The sequence below is a fragment of the Bactrocera latifrons genome, unplaced genomic scaffold, assembly GCF_001853355.1.
Source record: "Bactrocera latifrons isolate USDA-ARS-PBARC rearing strain unplaced genomic scaffold, ASM185335v1 scaffold_105, whole genome shotgun sequence".
In the NCBI taxonomy this organism is placed as follows: domain Eukaryota; kingdom Metazoa; phylum Arthropoda; class Insecta; order Diptera; family Tephritidae; genus Bactrocera; species Bactrocera latifrons.
Genome location: NW_017534464.1, coordinates 300,288 through 310,823, shown reverse-complemented (window position 1 = coordinate 310,823; position 10,536 = coordinate 300,288). Strand labels below are relative to the sequence as shown.

At 35.5% G+C, this 10,536-nt stretch overlaps 1 protein-coding gene across 1 annotated transcript in view; it reads right to left on the bottom strand.

Annotated features, from left to right (window-relative positions):
- Positions 1 to 10,536, bottom strand: part of LOC108969405 (putative GPI-anchored protein pfl2) — a gene marked incomplete in the record, with an annotated part of 63,179 nt that overhangs the window by 10,384 nt on the left and 42,259 nt on the right. Inside the window, 1 exon segment of the mRNA XM_018934102.1 lies at positions 10,169 to 10,268.

The following is a 10,536-nucleotide window of genomic DNA, read 5'->3' as shown; positions in this document are numbered from 1 at the left end:
CTTTTAGTTTTAGGACTTACAAACAACCGTTATGTGAACAAAACTATAATACTCTCTTTAGCAATTTTGTTGCGAGAGTATAAAAATTTACATTATATTATTAAAATTTCACTAACAAATAAAAATAAAAAAAAGTTGTATGACTTTTATTTTTTAATTTTAGTTAATTTAGGAATGTAATAAATTCGAATATTGTCGATATTCAATTACTTTAATATAAAACCGTTACTTTGCTAACATATAAGTAATTATTTATKGTTTTGGTATTCCAGAAAACTCGAAAAAATTCCCAAACAGTATTTTTTATATACTTTTTGTGCTATCTTTTAAAAGTTCTTTATCCTCCCACACCAGCAAGGCAACAATTCAATTTGCTGCATGGTTGTTACCCACATGGATKGCGGTAAATGTGGTCATTTGTTACGACGAACAGTTCATTTCCGGTCGGCTGTTTCCACCGCCAATCAACTAACTTTATGGCCAATTAGTTTTTCACCCGAAGTATGCCTGCCTGCACTTGGCAATTGAATAGCAGATGAACACAAACAGAACAGATATGCTTTTGGATGCAGAGATACAAAATGGAAACTTTGCAAGGCAACGCATGCGAGTATATGCATAGRTAATCACAGTACTGGGAACTACTCTTCTCGAAGTGTTCGATTTAAGAAACAAATGTTAAAGCAATCAAAACAAAAAACAGCAGACTGTTCAATGCAACTTTCTTTATAAAGAGCTGCGTTTGTTTACTATCGCATCTTTCAGTTGCTGTTGCAGCGTAGAGAAACGCACACACCCACAAGGTTGCGATTTATTATTACAGATTATTTGTAAATACTCGATTAGGAGAATCTTCGAAATGCATTTGCTTGGTGCCTGAGCCCCGGAGGCACGAAGGCGCACCTGAAATTTATGATAGTTCGATTGTTGTACTCGTAGCATGCATGTGGCAGTTTGTTTATAAAATAATCCAGATAAAGTACTATAGGCTACATCTACCGACATACATACATACATACATACGWGCAAATATGYWAYTCTTTGTGTTATTGTTGGCTTATTGGTTTCCAAATGCGTTCAATTACTCCATTAATATTTGAACCTTGTAAAGTTGTGCCAAGGCGAAAATGCAAGATTTAATTGGCATTAGTTTCAAGGTAAGCAGGTGCAGCATGAACGGTTTGTAGATACTTCTGTAAACAGACGTTAATTATGTTTAGTAGAGATTCACCGCKTGGGAACGTGGTCAACAGATGTACATATGTTAATTTAACTGCTTTCTAATTGCTRTCGTTACCGAATATATTGTCATTTCCTTCAGAATATCCAAAATTCGTCGTTCAATACCTGTCTAAAATAGCAGAAAACTTTTCCAAAAAGAAGAATTACGAATTTGACTTGCTAATAAAATTGATAGATAATATATGGATTGCTTGGTTTCTATGAGCTAATCATGTTAGGATAGACGCGGATTGAAGGGAAGCATTTTTCGATATGTTTTCAATTCTAGTATGAATGTAAAAATATGAGGGAGTGAAAGAAAAAAGAAGAAAGAAGAGAGGAAGAAAGAGAGCATGAAATAAGAATAGTCAGGCGCTTTGAAAATTTTATTTAACTGAATCGTCGTACAATACATTGAACATGGGAACACCTGTTAAAGCGCCATTTTCTTAAAGAAAAGTATACGACCCCACATAAGATATTACCACTATACCTTCTTACTGAACTCTTTCTATGGACCAAAGGTTCTATGATCGACAGTTTCGAACGCAAAATCTATGTATTCTCTGATGGATTGAAGAAGGGAAGAAAGATTGAAACCAGTGCATGCCTTTTCTGTATAAATCCATCCACAGAAGGCGGTTAAATGACAATATTTCAGTCTTTCAGATTGAAAATATTGCCATAGCAAAGCGCCAAACAGGCTCCATTACGTGTTAGTGGGGTCAGAGGAATGCCGACTTGCAATAGTACTAATTCGTTTCTTGAAATGCTGGTAGTCAAAAAGCAATGTTTCCCAGACGTTAACCGAATACTGTTTAAAATTTGGTGATTTTGGAAATAATCATGCTTTAATTTTTCTTAGGCCCAAATGATATTTCAAAATAGGTTTCGCTGACAGTTCCGATATTCCAACGATGCCWGTAAGATCTCTGACTGTTTATCGTCGATTTTTAAGCACCAATTCCTTTTTTTTTTTATCCAGGTGCTGCTCATCAGTTGATGTTGATGGCCGTCTTGAACGTGGTTCATCGTCAACGCGTTCTCGAACTTCTTTGAATAATTTGTACCAACCAATCACAAATTATCACTGAGGGCYTTTTCCGACATTCTGAACATTTCTTCACCATAAATTTGATTCTGCATACAAAATTTAATGAACATCTTTGTTAAATAATTTAACTCAACTCAAATCACCGAATGCACTTTATGTACTTCAGAAAGACAAGCCTGTACTTAACACTATGACCATTTTATTGTGACATTTGGCACAAATCTCACTGACATTCATAAAAATATAGAAAAAYAAAAATTCGATGATTGGGTCTTCACTGGAAATTAAAATTAAAAGGTCTTATTATTTGTTGCTTACAGTTACATATATCTCTCAAGTTTCCTTTTATGTTTTACAAACAACGTGACAAGGTTAATATACCCTCAGGGTATAAATATTGAATGAAAATGGAGTTAACGATAAAATTCAAATCGATTAAAACTCGATCACGATAAATRTTACATTTTAATTTAACTCGTTTCACGTCGAATAGTCTTAGAACGAATTTTGATACTCAGTAAATACGAGTGCAAAACTACTAAGTTTTAGACTCTAGCAAAAATTTAACAACAGAAGTAACCTGGTTAGATACCGAGGACCCCCCAAAAAAAAACTTAAAAAACCTAATTGCTGCTATGGATAACAAATGTAATAAATAATTTTTTGTTTAGACAAATTTCAGAAATATATATCATTTTATATTTTATTTTTCGATATTATTTTAGTGCAACCCTAGGAAAGTGTACAGGTAGCCACGTTTGCTAAACTTTTTTATCAAAATTTCTGTGGTACGATTCAATAATGGCAGATCAAAACCTTCAGTGGAATGTTGGAATTATACCTGAGTAGTCCAAAACTAGGACTGTGTAACTTTTACTGGCTTCGGAAGAATATTAGGAGAATACCAAACACGTGTATATTATTGGAAGAGGTGGAAAGCTATTCAACTTTAAGGGGGAGAAAGTAATTTTGTTGATAAAAATTCTTCGAGAATTTCTGCTCGTTTTAGTAAATCTCATATGCCGCCCAATATGGGTATGTGCGAAGTAAACAAGATTAGAGTGAATCGAATTCAATTGGCTTGTTTTCCGAATCACTCACCTTTAACAGATTTATTAGCTGCTAAGTGTTTTGTGTGAAAATATTTTGTGTTTTTCAAACGGCAGATATATTTATTGAATTATAAATTTTGTCCGCTGACCATGCTGAGCATGCGGTTGATCGATTAGGCTAACCAAAGGGAGGGTATGCAAAGCAATTTGCGCCTTATTGTCACGTACACAGTTAAGGAATTTTATAAAACCGAAACGCACCACTACACACATACGTGGTTCTTCCCGATAAAGACGCCACGTGAACTGTGACTACGCAGAAGTGTGTTTACCTGCTACAAATCAAGGTAGTTCGGTTTATTTTCGTGTGTTGTAGCTGTGTTCATATGGCCAAATATGGCATTCAGTGGCTGCCGAACACTTCCACAGGATTAAGCAGATACATAAGTTTGTATGTACATATATGATGTGAAAACGAGATAATTCCACAGGTATTAAGCCGCCTCAATAACAAAAGATTCATTCATGTTTTCCCCACTTAAGCTTTGCTGTCAACGCTGTGGGATGCTGGTGGCCCACATTCCGAGCGTGTTTTGCGGAATGTTATTTACCGAAATTCGACAGCTCTGCAGCATCAACAAATAATGCATACAATTTTTCCAAACACGCACACACAAGCATGATACATACATACATACATACATGTGTATACACAAGAGTAGAAAACATTTTTTTGGAAAACAAGTTCTCAGCAGTAGCTTTGAAGCACAGCAAGCGAACGGAAGCGGCGGTAAAGTACCTTGGCATCGACACTGGCAACGGCTCGCCTATGATAGCGCCAACAACATTATCAGTCAGTGTCCGTGGCGGAGGCAGTGGTGCAGGGGGCGGTTGTCTGTTTTGCCGGAAGTATTTTGCAGCGTCCCGCCTCGTTGCACCCACTTAGCTAYACACACATCCATACATACATGCGTGCTTGTACGCATATTTGCGCTCTAGCCATTTTGGGGGAAGGCCACACCTCCCACTGGTTGTTTCGCTGCAGGCTAGTAAACAGTATAGTTTAGTATTTTTACAAAAACATTTCGGCAGAATTTGTATGATCAAAAGCTTTCCACAGATTTACGGAATGAATTGCAGCGTATTATGTAGTATCTTCGATTTTTTCGGTTTAGTAGCGAGTTGAGTGCTGGAATTTCTATGGAATTCTTAGTTGTTTTTTTAGTTAAGTACAAAATACAATTTAGGCAATAAGCATTTATATGAAATGTTTAGATACAATTTATATAAAAAAAAAACAAGTAAAGAAGCGCTGAGATCGGGTGTCACCGAATATTTGAGATACTCGCAATTTGCAAGGATCAAGGATTGGGAAATATTATTGAGGACTGAGGTAGCTCGCGAACTTTTCTCACACACTTTCGGTATGAAACTGTGGTTTTCAATGGGACAATACTTTTTAGTGACTTTTTTTTTTTATTAGATGTTATTTGATTTTTAAAGAGTTTTAGCTTACTGTTTCGAAATCTTGCTCGGCGATTAAGCTCACTTTTGGTCGAATGAACATAGACGCTTATTTACAGAGATAAGCACAAAATGAATGATGCGTTAGAAGTGAATATTCGGGACATTATTGCTGACATACGGCAGCTGTTCGAAAATTAGGCTATTGGGCTGAAATTTATTCGAGGCAATCTTCTTTACTGGCGTAGACATCGCTTACGCGATTATAGCCGAGTTAACAACAGCGCGCAAGTCGTTTCTTCTTTTCGCTACGTGGCGCCAATTGGATATTTCAAGCGAAGCCAGCTCCTTCTCCACTTGGTCCTTCCAACGGATTGGAGGTTGGATTTATTGTAATCACTGGCCCGAAATCATTTTTAAAATGTAAGCGCAAACTCTTATCCTTCTAGTAAAGCTAAAGTTATCACCAAATCATTAAATTATAGTTAATTTCAAAAGAAAGAATAAGAATAGAATAAGAATAAATAAAATACTGCCAGAGCGAAATTGAAAATCCGTATAAGTGTTAGATATGTGAGGGAGATGTTGCAATGATTTCATCCATTTTTGGCCTTATTATAAACTTTTAAAAGAAGAAGATGCTTACTGTGCTTTATTAAAATGTCTTCATAATAGATAAGATATTGATTTGAAAATAATTATACTAGATATTTGAGGGTCGCACTGCCAAGTTTTATCCATTTTTGGCATTATGACCGGATTTTGGCACAAAAATATATTTTCTGAATCTCACTAAGATAACCACCATATTGTACGATACAAATGTCATAACCTGAAAATGACTTTACATTCAAAAAAATCGAAATTGAGCTTCTTATTGCTTAAGGTTCACTACATCACATTATATATGTATGTACAAGGGGGGTTCCAAAGACTTCAGAAAAAAACAGAACAAAAGGGGAGCCGGTGCAAGCCTTTTGAATGGCCTCTACGTCTGAATAACGCTTTTCTTTTTTCGACAAATGCATTATTCCGGAAAAGAAGTAGTTTCGAGGTGACATATCAGGTGAATACGGGGAGTGGTTAATGGTTAAAATGTGATTTTTGGGCAAATAAACCACTTTAATGATGTCCTACGAATGTTGGATTCTGAGCAATTTTTGTTCGTCAGTCAATTTGTGCGGAACAAACCGTGCACACACCTTTCGTTAGCCCAAATGTTCGGTCAAAATGTGATAAATCGATGTTTTGGAGATATTCAATTCCATTTCCATGAATTTCAATGATGATTTCGGCTGATTTTTGATGAATTCAAAGTTTCGATGAAATTTCCGGTGATCACGGATTTTGATTGGTCCATATGTTGATGCTCATTTATGTCCTCACGACCACTTTAAAAAAGTTGAAACCACTCGTGCACTCTACTAAGGGATAGGCAATCATCGTCATAAACTTGTTTCATTAATTGAAACGTTTCGGTTTCTCTAGGATGTAAAAAGTCCTTTTTGCTTTGGAACGCTCCTTAATCATTAATATGTCTCACAGATTGGCTCACATTTGCGGAAAAAGAACCACCATTGAATGAAAGTCTTGATATTCAGTATGAGGGGCATGAAAAGTTTTGGTCCAGCTTCAACAATTTTTTGGTGAGATATTAGTTATATGGATGGGTAAAAATAGTAATGACGACATTTTTGGCAGAAAATCATATTTATTTCAACATTTCAAATAAAATCGCGAAAATCAGTAATTTTTTGTAGGGTCACACTCATACGATCCCTAAAGGAGGTTGGTTGGAGACGTGGTTATGCTGTGATTTCGCTCTCGTTAAAACTCTAAAATATAGATGTGAACTTAGTGTTACGCAACCAATTTTATTCAACTTGTTAAAATATAGCATTTCACTTAAAACAAACCATTTTGGGTGAATAAAATTATTAGATATCATTTGTGCAACATGCGCCAGTAAAATAAATACATCTATAATTTATACGGAAAACAATATATATTTTTTCAATATATTTTATATTTTGTTTGTTATTATTTGACCTCACACATGTTTACAAACATAAATTTATGCATCACAAAAGTTTATGGTGAACACAGGCCTTCTACCTATGAGGGATCACTGATCCACTTAGTGTATGACACAACACCTGTTACCGACGTCACAGTTCCTTTTATTGTATAACATAAACTGATTGGATTTATTTATTTACAAACAAAGCTATATTTAAAAATGAAACACACTTTCATATATATAATAATATATAGATTTGTATATTCAATGAGTTTCATCGCCAATGCATCACACACACGCAATAAGCACTGACTGTCTGCCTTTATGTATGATGTCAGTTCGAGGAAGCCAACAGATAATATTTAAAGTTTACTCAAAACGTATTTTATCGATCTTCTAGCGCAATAAATTATATAGTTCTTTGTTTTTAGCTTTAAAGTCAACAGTCAGCAATTTTATTGGGTCATTTACATGGAAACGAGTCTATGGTTTTCAAATGCAGATATATTTATAAAAGAATATTGAGCGATCTGCTCGAAATTAAACAAAAACGTACGTTTTCAATATAAATATGATTAAGCTGCTTAGTTAGTCATTTGGGGCAGTGTGAGTTTGTAGAAGAAGTGAATATACATAAAGTTCCGCGAAGTTGGTGGTTATTTTATAAGGAATTGTATACATTTTAGACGACGTTTGAAGAAAATTATTTTTGACTAACTCAAAGTAGCAAAAAGTTCTTGAGAAGAATGTGCTCACGGACTAAATGTAACTATTAGTGTGCAAAAGTCACTAGAAAGAGTACAAAAATTATTGAAAGGGGGAGATTCATCCACTATTAATATTGTAATGTCTGGTAACGTTTTTATAGTTACTTTATGTATGTATCAGTGGGTCCGCTGCTGCTACGTAACCGACTATTACGCTGATGCAACAATCAGGCCTACGAATAGTACAAAGCTTTCATAGACAGTCGAGAGATCGTTGAGGACATGCCTCGTTCTGGACGACCTACGACCTCCTCAACCAATGAAAATATTAAAAAAGTGAAGGGTATGGTGCTTGAAATTCATCAGGCGAGTTCGAGTGATTTTGGCAAGTAGTCTGGGTATGAAACTCATTCTTGCTCGACTCGTACCGATAAAAGTGAATTTTTTTTCAAACAGTGTACCGTATTGAGGCGTTTGTATGAGAACATCTGTCGAAAAACCTAATGAATACCATTGAACCCCCAACGTATTCATTAGATTTGGCTACGTGTGATTTTTTCTTGTTCCCCAAACTCAAATTGCCACTACTTGGAACCCGTTTTCAGTCGACTGAAGAGATAAAACAAAATTTGCTAAAGGAGCTGAAGGCTATCGCGAAAAGTGCTTATGAAAATTGTTTCGAGGACTGGAAAAATTGTTGACATAAGTGTAATACATCTGGTGGGCACTACTTTTTTTGTCACAATGTATGTTCGGTGTGAAGAGCTTCGCCGCAAAAGTTTTAAAGTAAGTTAGTTTACTGACAATTTAATAATATTATTAATATTTTCATAAATTTGGAAATATTCTCGGTAAAAAAAAACTAGCCTTCGGTTTCGATTGCTGTTTGGTTTTAATATTATGGAAGCATCAAATGCTATTAAAATTTATATGGAAGGAAGGCGTGGTCCGATTTCGCCAAGTTTTCAACTGTAATATAAAGATACTAACGTAGTGTCTACTCTTCTAGAATCTCCAGAGTTAATCGAGTGACTGAATTATGGAAAGAACACTTCTTCAACCTTCCGAATGGCAGTAAAAGCGTATCATCAAATGTTCCATTGCCCGACTAGGAAGAAGTTCGAATAGCAATTTCCCGTCTGATGAAAAACAAAGTGGCGGGGTCGATGGATTGCCGACCAAGGGGTCCAACGTAAACAAACTTATTTCACCTTAATCGGTGTGGATCTAGAATTCAAAGTTCCGTTTGACCGCAGGAAAATAATATGTTTTTATGCCGCTAAGTCTGAATTTACTATCCCCGCAAAACTAATACGGCAATACCAACAGCTCCGTCAGGATCGGGAAGGATAGTGCCGTTCGATATCAAACGAGGACTCAAACCTGGCTCCCTATAGCACGACTTCTCCAATCTACTCCTAGTGAAAATAATACGAGCTGCCGATCTGAATTGAAAAGTTAAAATTTTTACAAGAGTATACAACTGCTGGCGTACTCCGATGCCAGCGCCGTTCGTTTTGCTTTCTCAAGAATGGATAAAGAAGCGATGAAACTGGCTCCCATGTCACTGTTGACAGCCGTAACTTCAAAGTCGTAGATAATTTCGCCTATCTTGGAACCAACATTAACTAAAACAATATCGTTAGCCTAGAAATTCAACGCAGAAAGACTCTTGCCAACAGGTGCTATTGCGGACTGAGCAAGCAATTTAGAGGTAAATTTATCTTTCGACGAAAAAAGACCAAACTCTACAAGTATCCATCACTAGCCGACGTTACGAGTTTTCGAGTGAAAGGTTCTGCGCAAGATTCATAGTCCTTTACGCAACGACAACGACGAATTTCGAGTTTGATGGTAACAGAGAGCGAATAGGCTTTTGTCCGAATGGATGAAAACGCTTCAGATTTGTGAGTAATCGACGCTGTACTCGCCGGGAGAAGCAGATGAATACCTCCACTTCGCTGGAAAGACAGAATGATGAAGGACCTGGCGACTGACGCGCTGTTGTAAACTCGCCTATAACCGCGTAAGCGCTTGGTATTATGGGCTCACTTTAAGATATTTAGAAGTATTTTGAATTTAGATAGCTTTAGTAATGTTTCATTTGTTATATTTTATCCTGAAGATTTTCATATATTTAACTTTGTAGTTATGGAAGAGAAGACCTTGGATAATTTTATAGCTTGTCAAAAAAATTTAACCACTTTTTTAAGTACTTAAGCAGTGTGGTGCTTTTTGGTATTAATTAAAGTAATGGAGAAAATAAATTATTTGGAATCAATGAACTTCTAAAGCATTGTTCAAACAATTTAAGCTTTAAAACCATAAAAGGCCACACTTGACTTCTTGTAACAGAAGTGAAGAAGTGGAAGAAATTTTGATTTTGTATTTAAAGGAACATCGTGTATGTTTGTTTTCTTATTTATAAATTTACATCAAAGGAAATGATTTGTTGACTTTTTCCTTCTATAAACCAGAGAGTAAACCGAATTTTAATATGACGTTTGCGGAAATTTTCCATCATTGCATGTATCTTTATAACTGCGAAGATTTACCTTATGTTATTATAAAAAAGCAAATATGAGTACAAACATATTTCGTGCAACATGTTGCGAGGGCGTAAGAGAGACCTTAAAAACTAAATACTCACCTTTACCGCGACTCTTGGGCGTCGATGGTGGGGCAGGTGTTATCGGCGGGGTTTTGCAATCATCGCGAAATATCGGCGAACCAGGAACATAACGATCATTCTGGAAAAAAATTTAACAAATATTTGAAAACAAATTTCTAAATATTGAGTTGAATTTTTAAAAAACTTTACTTTTATTTTCGGCATGATTTTCGTTTAAAAATAAAACTGTATTACAACCATAATATTACAAAAAAAAAAAAAAAAAAAAAATTAAGATATAATAATAAATACTGTATAAGTTTTATATGCTATTTTTTGCCACACATATGTATTCATATATGTATGTACGCACAGCAAATAAATGTTGACCTTATAATAAAACATTT